Raw genomic sequence first — 13712 nt, forward strand, 5'->3', positions numbered from 1 at the left:
ACCCGTGGGGAATATGCCAACGCCGTACCATGAAATAAAAAAGGCTAAACAAAAAAAAGCTAAAACATAAAACATTCTGAGACTGAAATAGAGATGCTAGTGTCAGAGATTGAGACAAACCAAAAGGTTTTATTTGGTCTGCTCAGTTGAGACTGAAATAGAGGTGCTCGTGTCAGAGATTGAGACAAACCAAAAGGTTTTATTTGGTCTGCTCAGTTGAGACTGAAATAGAGATGCTAGTGTCAGAGATTGAGACAAACCAAAAGGTTTTATTTGGTCTGCTCAGTTGAGACTGAAATAGAGATGCTAGTGTCAGAGATTGAGACAAACCAAAAGGTTTTATTTGGTCTGCTCAGTTGAGACTGAAATAGAGATGCTAGTGTCAGAGATTGAGACAAACCAAAAGGTTTTATTTGGTCTGCTCAGTTGAGACTGAAATAGAGATGCTAGTGTCAGAGATTGAGACAAACCAAAAGGTTTTATTTGGTCTGCTCAGTTGAGACTGAAATAGAGGTGCTAGTGTCAGAGATTGAGACAAACCAAAAGGTTTTATTTGGTCTGCTCAGTTTGAGACTGAAATAGAGATGCTAGTGTCAGAGATTGAGACAAACCAAAAGGTTTTATTTGGTCTGCTCAGTTTGAGACTGAAATAGAGATGCTAGTGTCAGAGATTGAGACAAACCAAAAGGTTTTATTTGGTCTGCTCAGTTGAGACTGAAATAGAGATGCTAGTGTCAGAGATTGAGACAAACCAAAAGGTTTTATTTGGTCTGCTCAGTTGAGACTGAAATAGAGATGCTAGTGTCAGAGATTGAGACAAACCAAAAGGTTTTATTTGGTCTGCTCAGTTGAGACTGAAATAGAGATGCTAGTGTCAGAGATTGAGACAAACCAAAAGGTTTTATTAGGTCTGCTCAGTTGAGACTGAAATAGAGGTGCTAGTGTCAGAGATTGAGACATACTTATTACTGGTTACTGTACTGGCTAGCAATACTTATTACTGGTTACTGTACTGGCTAGCAATACTTATTACTGGTTACTGCACTGGCTAGCAATACTTATTACTGGTTACTATACTGGCTAGCAATACTTATTACTGGTTACTGTACTGGCTAGCAATACTTATTACTGGTTACTGTACTGGCTAGCAATACTTATTACTGGTTACTGTACTGGCTTGCGATACTTATTACTGGTTACTGTACTGGCTAGCAATACTTATTACTGGTTACTATACTAGCTAGCAATACTTATTACTGGTTACTGTACTGGCTAGCAATACTTATTACTGGTTACTGCACTGACTAGCGATACTTATTACTGGTTACTGTACTGGCTAGCGATACTTATTACTGGTTACTGTACTGGCTAGCGATACTTATTACTGGTTACTGTACTGGCTAGCGATACTTATTACTGGTTACTGTACTGGCTAGCAATGCTTATTACTGGTTACTGCACTGGCTAGCAATACTTATTACTGGTTACTGCACTGGCTAGCGATACTTATTACTGGTTACTGTACTGGCTAGCAATACTTATTACTGGTTACTGTACTGGCTAGCGATACTTATTACTGGTTACTGTACTGGCTAGCGATACTTATTACTGGTTACTGTACTAGCTAGCGATACTTATTACTGGTTACTGTACTGGCTAGCAATACTTATTACTGGTTACTGCACTGGCTAGCAATACTTATTACTGGTTACTGTACTGGCTAGCGATACTTATTACTGGTTACTGTACTGGCTAGCAATACTTATTACTGGTTACTATACTGGCTAGCAATACTTATTACTGGTTACTGTACTGGCTAGCAATACTTATTACTGGTTACTGCACTGGCTAGCGATACTTATTACTGGTTACTGCACTGGCTAGCAATACTTATTACTGGTTACTGTACTGGTTAGCGATACTTATTACTGGTTACTGTACTGGCTAGCAATACTTATTACTGGTTACTAAACTGGCTAGCAATACTCATTACTGGTTACTGTACTGGCCAGCGATACTTATTACTGGTTACTGCACTGGCTAGCAATACTTATTACTGGTTACTGCACTGGCTAGCAATACTTATTACTGGTTACTATACTGGCTAGCAATACTTATTACTGGTTACTGTACTGGCTAGCAATACTTATTACTGGTTACTGTACTGGCTAGCAATACTTATTACTGGTTACTGTACTGGCTAGCAATACTTATTACTGGTTACTGCACTGGCTAGCGATACTTATTACTGGTTACTGTACTGGCTAGCGATACTTATTACTGGTTACTGTACTGGCTAGCGATACTTATTACTGGTTACTGTACTGGCTTGCGATACTTATTACTGGCTAGCAATGCTTATTACTGGTTACTGTACTGGCTAGCAATACTTATTACCACAACAGTGCACTGGTCTGTAATTATATTCCCCGTATAGTTACCAGAAGAGCCATTGAGCTTGACTCATAACTGAACACAACCAAGGTGGTCAATTACCAAGCACCACACGTCAGCCCTACCCTACTGCATAGCTCCTCACTAAGGCCTGGGAGACTAAATGGAATGACACGCTCCCATTATATCAAGAGAAGGGCTTGCGTCCAAAATGGCGACCTATTCCCTATATAGAGCACTACTTTGAACCAGGATCCAGTAGTGCACTATATAGGGAATAGGGTTTCCATTTGGGACTCAGGCAAGATGTCAATCCCGGGAAGGTGGCTTCCCAAATCCATCTTGACAGTGCCGGGGAGCGTGTGGCAAGAAATAGGCACCCATAAATCCATCGTTGCCACTTGTGCTGCAGGTCTCTGGAGCATTGGTCTCCTCAGAGGAAACTCCATTAGTGCCTGTCCCACTTCATAAAAATCTACATTGGTCCAGAAATAACTACAATTCATTCTGCATCTATCTGTAATGTATGAGCAGTGGAGTATCTAATGAATTCAATCTTTTTCCAAGTCCATTTCTTTATTTTTTCCCCCTTTTTTCCCCCCTGCTTGGCATTCTCCTCACTCGTTCAACGCTGGTGGTTTTGGAAAAACGAGTCGGAGGCAAAGTGGTGTCTCTCTGAGATGGAATAAGAAGTAAATATGATTAACATACAGAGTTCTCCCCAAGTGCACTATATAGGCCAGGGATAGGGTGCATCAGCTGCACTATGCAAAGTTCCAATTGGTAAGACTTACAACAAGTGGATCTGGCAGTATGGTGTCTTCAAACATTTACATTTTAGTCATTTAGCAGACACTCCTATCCAGAGCGACTTACGGTAGTGAATACACACATTTCATTTTCATTTCATGCAATTTTTTATTTGTACTGGCCCCCCATGGGAATCGAACCCACAACCCTGGCATTGCACACACCATGCTCTACCAACTGAGCCACAGGGAAGGCTGTGTTGTCTTCACTCAGTTGCTTTGCCTTGATTCCTTGCCTCCTCTCTCCTCGCCTCTTTCTCAAAACCATTAGATCCGTTTATGGGTCTTATTAAAGGACATTTCATTCGTCCATTGTTGACATAGTCCCAAAATGTTTTGCTTATCAGCAATTAAGTTTTCAAGATATGTAACTTTCAAAATTCTGAAATCATCCCTGTATGATGCATTTTGCGTCATATGACGCTACGTTTGGCATCATCGTGTAAACAAACACTGTATAGCCTCAAAACATGGTTTAAACTATACTGTTGATATCATGGATGGTCAGTCCTTGCATCCATAGCTGTAGTCTATACATTTGAGAGTGGTTACATTTTCTCCGTCCTCAGCTTTGTACTGAAACCATAGAGGATGCTTTGATATTGTCGGGGAGGGGACCTATGGATCTGTCTCCGTCTCCGTTTGTCCTTTCGTACATTCGTACGTTAGTCACACACAATTTCTCAGACAGCACTGGCCTGATTTTGACAAAACCATGGGTGAATGATGCATCTTGCCATAGAGATCCAGAATTTACTAAATTACACTGATTGGCCAAATGGTGGCGCTATAACAAGAGAATGCAAACTTTGAACGTTCACGCCCATCTCCCCGTTTGATGCAAAGTCATGAAATTCGGTACATAGGTCTCTCTCCTCACGAGGAACAAATTTGCATCATGGTCCCATAAGGTCCGCCATTATGGATTTTCCGCCATTTCGAATTTTGTGAAAAACACTTAAAATGCTACTTTTCTGGCACCGCATGAGCGGTCTGCACGAAACTTGATATGTGGCATCTATGGACAAAGATCTCTCAATGCAACATTTTCCAGACTAGTTCCTAAAACAACATATTGACCAATAAACATTCACGTGGGCTTGGTCTGGCACATAAACACACATAAATAAGTCAAGGATATTCATATTGTAACAAAATGTGGTACACATGTTGCAAACACTGTCAAGGCTCAACATATACAAGAACATTCATATCGACCACATGGTGGCGCTATAACTGGCACGTGTTTACATCTCTTGATCTGTTTGATTGATGATTGATGAAATTTGGCACACATGCTCAGGGATATGAGTCTAGCTAACCCACAAGATATCTCAGACACCACTGGCCAATCTTGACGAAACTTGGGTGAATGATGCATCTTGCCATAGAGATACATCATTTACAAAGGGGGGGGGGGCTGCATAATTCATGTGGGACGACATGTTAACTGTTAACTTGTTTTAACTGCCAATTACCGCTTTAAAAGCTGCCTTTCAGGTTGTCTTCTCTCTGTCGAGGTTTAGCGCAGTCCAAATTCCAGCTCCAAGCATCAGCTACAGTACCTTTGTAATATACCTTGTAGTAAGGTGCTTCCTCCCAAAAATATATTTGTTGTGGTTGGATATACTTTTTTTTGGTCTTTCACTTTCTGTCATTATGAAAAGGGAAGTGTTGTTTTGTAACCTAGAGGAAATAGCTTTGCCTAGTATCTATATCAAAGGGTTTGGAAATAGCTTATTAGAAACCTGTCGAAAGGCATAAAATGTGTTGCTGGGTTTTTAGAGCCCCCAGTGCAGACACTTTTGAGAGAAAGATTACTGCTGTTATTGTTTAACCAAGTAGATAATGTGCCATAAAAGAGCCATAAAAACAGCCATAGAGTCCAGAATGTATTACAACAATGATCAGCTAAATAGCCACCCTTTGCCTTGATGACAGCTTTGCACACTCTTGGCATTCTCTCAACCAGCTTCACCTGGAATGCTTTTCCAACAGTCTTGAAGTAGTTCCCCCATATGCTGAGCACTTGTTGGCTGCTTTTCCTTCACTCTGCCGTCCGACTCATCCCAAACCATCTCAATTTGGTTGAGGTCGGGGAATTGTGGAGGCCAGGTCATCTGATGCAGCACTCCATCACCTGCCTTCTTGGTAAATTTACTTTTAATCCATGTGTCTGCATACTTCAAGGCATGTCATACGAGGGTACAGTGAGATACCCAATGGATTGGACAATACTTTTCTCGTCAATTATCTTGAAAAAAAACGAATACTTAAAAACTGTAAATCAACCAATCCTCCATCGTTAAGACAATGGAAAAATCATATGCTTCATTATCTAAAATTAGAAGGAGAGTTGGCGACGGAGAGGAACAAAATGGACCAATTTGAGGAAACGTGGCAGAGAGTAGTGCAGGACCTGGAGATAGGGCTGAGAATAGGGGGGTCTGGGCAGGTGTGATGTCATTGATGTTTGTGCGTGTCTGTGTATTGTATTTTTTATGAGTATGTTTTGTATTGTCTTAAAAAATATAAACTGTATTTCTTTTTTTTTTTAAAGACACATGATCTTTTGCCTTTATTTAATCAGGTAAGTCGTTGAGAACACATTGGCACTGTCCAAATACCCATACTTGCGTCCTAAATAGTAGGCCGTTTGAGTATGCGGAAAAAAAATAAAGGTTCAATAGTATGCCACATTTCGAAAATCAAGTATACTTTAAATACCAGGATGTTGTACTCATTTCAGCTGATGATTAGATAGGGCGAGGAGCTACCGACAACAAATAGCGGGAAACAACGCAATCGCGGTATGATGCATTCTCAGTATGCCAAAATAAAATGTATAGTATGTACATTTTTGAAAATCTAGCATGGTTTAAATGCCAGGATGTTGTACTCATTTCAGCTCTTCATCTAGTAGGATTATATGTACACTTTTCCTCAATGCATTGGAAGAGGTGGTCTGCGAGTGACAGGCCCTCTTCAAGTTGCCAAACAACAAAACTAGACTACTTAATTGGGAAGATGCTAAATGGCAAAGCTTTTGCGATGGTGTTCAAATGGAGGTTAAGTACACTGAACAAAAATATAAACACAACATGTAAAGTGTTGGTCCCATGTTTCATGAGCTGAAAAAGATTCCAGAAATTGTACATATGCAGAAAAGCAGATTTTGTCACGCGGAATGACGCTGAAGGGACGAAGCAGGTACCGGGATTAAACATTTAATAAACAACTGACATAGACGAGACAGGAACAGCGTCAGAAACAAATTCAAAAAGACAAAAACAATACAATGAAGCAGCAGGGAACAGAGCTAGGGAACTGACAACTATAGGGGAGGAAATAAACAGGAGATAAGTGAGTCCAGGTGAGTCCAATAATGCTGATGCAAGTGACGAGGGAGGGCAGGTGTGAGTAATGGATGGCAGGAGTGCATGATGCAGGGTAATCTGGCGCCCTCAAGCGCCAGGGGAAGGGAAGAGCGGGAGAAGACGTGACAGATTTCTCTCAAATGTGGTACAAATTTGTTTAAATCCCTGTTAGTGAGCATTTCTCCTTTACCAAGATAATCCATCCACCTGACAGGCTGTGGCATATCAAGAAGCTGATTAAACAGCATGATCAATACACAGGTGCACTTTGTGCTGGGAACAATAAAAGGCCACTCTAAAATGTGCAGTTTTGTCACACAACACAATGCCACAGATGTCTCAAGTTTTAAAGGAGTGTGCAATTGGCATGCTGACTGCAGGAATGTCCAACAGAACTGTTGCCAGAGAATTTAATCTTTATTTCTCTACCATAAGCTGACCTCCAACATAATTTTAGAAAATTTGTCAGTATGTCCGATTGGCCTTACAACCGCAGACCACATGTAACCATGCCACCCCAGGACTTCCACATCTGTCTTTTTCACCTGCGGGATGGTTTGAGACCAGCCACTCAGACAGCTGATGAAACTGTGAGTTTGCACAACCAAAGAATTTCAGTACAAACTGTCAGAAAACGTCTCAGGAAAGCTCATCTGTGTTCTTGTCGTCCTCACCTGGGTCTTGACCTGAATGCAGTTCAGCGTCATAACCGACTACAGTGGGTAAATGCTCAGCTTTGATGGCCACTGGCACGCTGGAAAAGTGTGCTCTTCACGGATGAACTGTATTGGGCAGATGGCAGAAATCGTGTATGGCGTCGTGTGGGCGAGTGTTTTGCTGATGTCAACATTGTGAACATAGTGCCCCATGGTGGCTGTGGGTTATGGTATGGGCAGGCATAAGCTACGGACAACAAACACAATTGCATTTTATTGATTGCAATTTGAATGTGCAGAGATTCCCGGGACGAGATCTTGAGGCCCATTGTCGTGCCGTTCATCCGCTGTCATCACCTCATGTTTCATCATGATAATGCACGGCCCCGTGTGGCTAGGATCTGTACACAATTACTGGAAGCTGAAAATGCCCAAGTTCTTTCATGGCCTGCATACTCACCAGACATGTCACCACCCATTGAGCATGTTTAGGATGCTCTGGATCGACATGTACGACAGCATGCTCCTGTTCCCGTCCAATATCCAGCAACTACGCACAGCCATTGAAGAGAAGTGGGACAAAATTCCACAGACCTCAAGCAACTCTATGTGAAGGAGATTTGCATGAAGCAAATGGTGGTCACACCAGATACTGACTGGTTTTCTGATCCACGTTTGATTAGAAGATATGGATTGTTTTAGTTTTGTTGGCTAAGCTCCCTATTAAATTGTTTAATTTATGGATCAGGCCTTAGCAGTCATTCTGATCTCGTTCCCAATGATCAGTGCTTTAGTTTATTATGTTTCTGTCCGGCTGTCCATCTGACTGTCCACCTTTTTTCTGTGCAATAGCCTTTTGATTTGAACATTTATAAAAGTTTTGGTGTGTGTAGTAAGCTATTTGATTTAATTAATATACGTTACGGCACTTTGGTTTCACTAATAAATAGGTTGAAATGGAACCAAATGATCTGTTTCTGTCTCCAGTCCGGTTTAAATAGGATAGATTGGCTGTATGGTCTATGCCAGGTACTCCCAAACTGGGGTACGCACAATGCCGTCGGGGGTACGCCAAATAAAAATGTGATTCATATTTTTAAAAAAAATAAAGAAATACCTCTTCACATTTTCAAACAGTACATTTATATTTTCGAATAGACATTTGGGTGAGTTTTTTTTTTTCTTCGCCTGAGGGGCCTCGTTTCACTGCCAAAAATAAAATGAAACCATCTAGTGTTCAGCGAAATAACAACACAATGTCAAATACAGGTAGCCTAGTCAAATAATTAACATCCAATCACATTAACCGTTACTCTCTCGTGGGAAACCTTCACTCTTGCGCAGACATATAGAAACGAAACATGACAATTTGAAAAATAAGCCACGGGAGTTTTTTGAGCGAGAATAAAGACGACTTTCGAGTAGTAAGACATGTATAAAAGCAACAGATACCATTAATAAGAAGGGGCTAGAAGAGTCTTATATGGTGAGCTACCGAGTGGCGAGGACAGGAAGCCCCATACTATTGTGGAGGACTTAATTCTTCCTGCTGCCGTGGATATGGCTGGGACAATGCTGGGGGAAAAGGCCAAAAATACAGACAATGCCTCCATCAAACAACACTGTTTCACGATGCATCAATGACATGGTAGGAGATGTTTTGAAACAATTACTGTTTCGCATACAAGCCAGTGAATTCTATGCGTTACAGCTGGATGAGTCAACAGACGTGGCGGGCCTGGCACAGCTCCTGGTATATGTCCATTACATTTATGGGGGGTCAATTACGGAAGACATCCTCTTCTACAAACCACTGGAAAAAGTACTGGACAGCTTTGTGACATCAAATTGACTTTGGTGGCCAAGATGTGTTGGTATCTGTACTGATGGCCAAAAGCCATGACAGGGAGACATGGTGGAGTGGTAACGCGCCTGCAAGCAGTTGCCACCGACGCCACTTGGGTCCACTGCAGCATCCACCGAGAGGCACTTGCTGCTAAGGGAATGCCTGACAACTTGAAAGACGTTTTGGACCCTACAGTGAAAAAGGTTAACTTTGTTAAAGCAAGGCCCCTGAACTCTCGTGTATTTTCTGCACTGATATGGGCAGCGACCATGTAACGCTTTTACAACATACAGAAGTGCGCTGGTTATCAAGGAGCAAAGTATTGACACGTTTTTTTAAATTGAAAGACGAGCTTAAAGTTTCTTTACTGACCATCATTTTCACTTGTCTGACCGCTTGACTGATGACGAGTTTCTCACATGACTGGCCTATCTGGGTGATGTTTTTTCCTCACCTGAATGATCTGAATCTAGGATTACAAGGGACTCTCTGCAACTATATTCAATGTGCGGGACAAAATTGAGACTATGATTAAGAAGTTGGAGCTCTTCTCTGTCTGCATTAACAAGGACAACACACAGGTCTTTCCATCATTGTATGATTTTGTTGTGTGCAAATGAACTCAAGCTTACGGACAATGTCAAACGTGATATAGCGAAGCACCTGACTGAGTTGGGTGAGCAATTACACAGGTACTTTCCCAAAACGGACGACACAATCAACTGGATTCGTTATCCCTTTCATGCCCTGCCTCCAGTCCACTTACCGATATCTGATCAAGAGAGTCTCATCGAAATTGCAACAAGCAGTTCTGTGAACATTTTATTTAATCAAAAGCCACTGACAGATTTCTGGATAGGCCTGCGCTCAGAGTTTCTTGCCTTCGCAAATTATTATTAAGACACTGATGCCCTTTGCAACAACGTACCCATGTGAGAGTGGATTCTCGGCCCTCACTAGCATGAAAACTAAATACAGACACAGACTGTGTGTGGAAAATGATTTTAAGACTGAGACTCTCTCCAATACAACCCAACATTGCAGAGTTATGTGCATCTTTTCAAGCACACCCTTCTCATTAACCTGTGGTGAGTTATTCACAATTTATGATGAACATATAAGGTTTTATATGTAAGATGGTTAAATCAACAGCAAAATTATTGATTATTATTATTATTTGTGCCCTGGTCCTATAAGAGCTCTTTGTCACTTCCCATGAACCGGGTTGTGACAAAAACTCACACTCATTCTTATGTTTAATAAATGTATCATATAGTGTGTGTGTGGCAGGCTTACAATGATGGCAAAAAACAACATTTGAGAGTGCGCTGACCCTGGTGCTAGAGGGGGTACGCAGCTGGAGGTTGAATGTATGAAGGGGTACGGAACTATAAAAAGTTTGGGAACCACTGGTCTATGGTACAGGTCAAATGTGCTAGTCTGCCTATAACCAGCCTAACATTCCTATTCTATTCAGAATTCAGAGAAATGTATCAAATTGGAAAGTATCAATTATCAGGGTGGTTAATGAGATGCATGTCTGTTGAATTTGCAAAAATCCACCCGCACTCAGCCCCGCCCCACCTACTCAGCCCCGCCCCACCTACTCAGCCAGTGCGTTGTGACATACTGCATACTTTATACTAAATGGTACGTGCTAAATAGTATGCGACAATGAGTACATAGTTTGCAGTTTAAGTATGTAGTCCTCAAGCATGGGTATTCGGACACGGCCAGTATCTTTTGTCTTTATTTAAAGCTGTAGAATCTAACTTTTTGGACAACCTGACCAAATCCACATAGAAATCTGATCTGTCATTCTCAATGAAAGCAAAGTCTAAGATATGGTAGATATGTTCTATGTGTGCTATTTCTATGCTTCCAGTTGTTAAGTTTTGTTTTTGTGTCTTTTACTTTCAGTTTTGTACAGCAGTTTCAAACAGCGGAAAATACAATATTTTTGGTTATGGAAAATATATTTTTACAGCAGTTTAGATGGTACAGTGATTCTCTACTTGCTTGTTTTGTCACATAAACTGAAATTAGTAGAACTTTTAGAATTTTAGCAACCAGGAAATGGCTTTTTCTTCATAGTGCACCTTTAATCAGGTAAGTCATTGATAGTGGACCTGTCCATCCGGCTGGATAACCTGCTGGCTACCCGCGGACGTCCAGATCGGGGTCTGTCGGTTCCATCCCCCAGCACCACCGCTCCGATGCCCATGGAGCTGGGAGGTGCTGCGCTTAGGACGACCGGAGGAGGGGCCGTTCCATGCACCATCTGTGGCCGCAGAGGGCACACTGCCGGTCGGTGCTGGGGAGGTTCCTCTGGGAGTCGAGGCAGCAGGCAGGGCACTCTCGTGTCACCCCAGGTGAGTCGGTACCAGGCTCGCCCAGAGCCCCCTGTTGCTCACATGTTTTTGTTTATTCATTTTCCTGAGTTTTCCCCGCATTCCCAGCATAAGGCGCTCGAAGATTCAAGCGCAGCTGGGAATTTTATTGACAGAGCATTTGCCCATAGTTTAGGGATCCCCATTGTTCCTGTGGATATGCCCTTCCCTGTGCACGCCCTAGATAGTCGGCCATTAGGGTCAGGGCTAATTAGGGAGGCCACCGCTCCACTGGGCATGGTTACGCAGGAGGGTCACAAGGAGAGAATCAGTCTCTTCCTTATTGATTCTCCTGCGTTTCCCGTGGTGCTAGGCCTACCCTGGTTAGCTTGTCATGACCCCACTATTTCGTGGCAACGGAGGGCTCTCACGGGGTGGTCGCGAGAGTGCTCGGGGAGGTGTTTAGGGGTTTCCGTTGGTGCTACTATGGTGGAAGGTCCAGACCAGGTCTCCACCGTGCGCATCCCCTCTGAATATGCCGATTTGGTTCTCGCCTTCTGTAAAAAGAAGGCGACTCAATTACCACCCCATCGACGGGGGGATTGTGCGATAAATCTCCTGGTAGACACAGCACTTCCCAGGAGTCACGTGTATCCCCTGTCGCAGGAGACGGCGGCTATGGAAACATATGTCTCCGAATCTCTGGGTCAGGGGTACATTCGGCCCTCCACTTCACCTGCCTCCTCGAGTTTCTTTTTTGTGAAGAAGAAGGATGGAGGTCTGCGCCCGTGTATTGACTATCGAGGTCTTAACCAGAGCACGGTGAGGTACAGTTACCCGCTACAGGCTCATCGCCAATGCGATCGAGTCAATGCACGGGACGCGCTTCTTCACCAAATTAGATCTCAGGAGCGCCTACAACCTGGTGCGTATCCGGGAGGAAGACGGCATTTAGTACCACCTCAGGGCACTATGAGTACCTCGGCATGCCGTACGGGTTGATGAATGCTCCATCAGTCTTCCAGGCCTTTGTAGACAAGATTTTACACCTGCACGGGCAGGGTGTAGTGGTGTATATCGACAACATTCTGATATACTCCGCTACACGCGCCGAGCATGTGTCCCTGGTGCGCAGGGTGCTTGGTCGCCTGTTGGAGCATGACCTGTACGTCAAGGCTGACAGTCCAACAGTCCATCTCCTTCCTAGGGTATCGCATTTCCACTTCAAGGGTGGAGATGGAGAGTGACCGCATTGCAGCTGTGTGTAATTGGCCGACTCCCACCACGGTAAAGGAGGTGCAGTGGTTCCTAGTGTTTGCCAATTACTACCGGAGGTTTATCTGGGGCTTTGGTCAAGTAGCGGCTCCCATTACCTCACTGCTGAAGGAGGGCCCGGTATGTTTGCAGTGGTTGGCTGAGGCAGACAGGGATTTTGGTCAGCTGAGTGCTCTGTTTACCTTGGCTCCCGTGCTGGCCCATCCGGATCCCTCTTTGGCGTTCATAGTGGAGTTGGACGCGTCCGAGGCTGGGATAGGAGCCGTGCTCTCTCAGCGCTCGGGTACGCCACCAAAGCTCTGCCCCTGTCGCAGGAGACGGCGGCTATGGAAACGGCTATGGAAACCAGTAAAGGGGTTATTTGTTATGCCTTCTTTTCGAAGAGTGAAACTATGACATGAGATAATGTGCTCTCAATGACTTACCTGATTAAATACAGGCAAAAGATAATGTGTTCTCAATGACTTACCTGATTAAATACAGGCAGAAGATAATGTGTTCTCAATGACTTACCTGATTAAATACAGGCAGAAGATAATGTGTTCTCAATGACTTACCTGATTAAATACAGGCAGAAGATAATGTGTTCTCAATGACTTACCTGATTAAATACAGGCAAAAGATAATGTGTTCTCAATGACTTACCTGATTAAATACAGGCAAAAGATAATGTGTTCTCAATGACTTACCTGATTAAATACAGGCAAAAGATAATGTGTTCTCAATGACTTACCTGATTAAATACAGGCAGAAGATAATGTGTTCTCAATGACTTACCTGATTAAATACAGGCAGAAGATAATGTGTTCTCAATGACTTACCTGATTAAATACAGGCAGAAGATAATGTGTTCTCAATGACTTACCTGATTAAATACAGGCAGAAGATAATGTCACGACTTCCACCGGAGTCGGTCCCTCTCCTTGTTCGAGGGGACTGGGAGCCAACAACTGTTTTTTCTTAGAATGCATTCGTATTCACATTTTACAGTGGTATCAGGTATTTTTTTTGGGGGGGGGTTGTGT

Source organism: Salmo salar, chromosome ssa06 (assembly GCF_905237065.1).
Source record: "Salmo salar chromosome ssa06, Ssal_v3.1, whole genome shotgun sequence".
NCBI classification, from domain to species: Eukaryota; Metazoa; Chordata; class Actinopteri; order Salmoniformes; family Salmonidae; genus Salmo; species Salmo salar.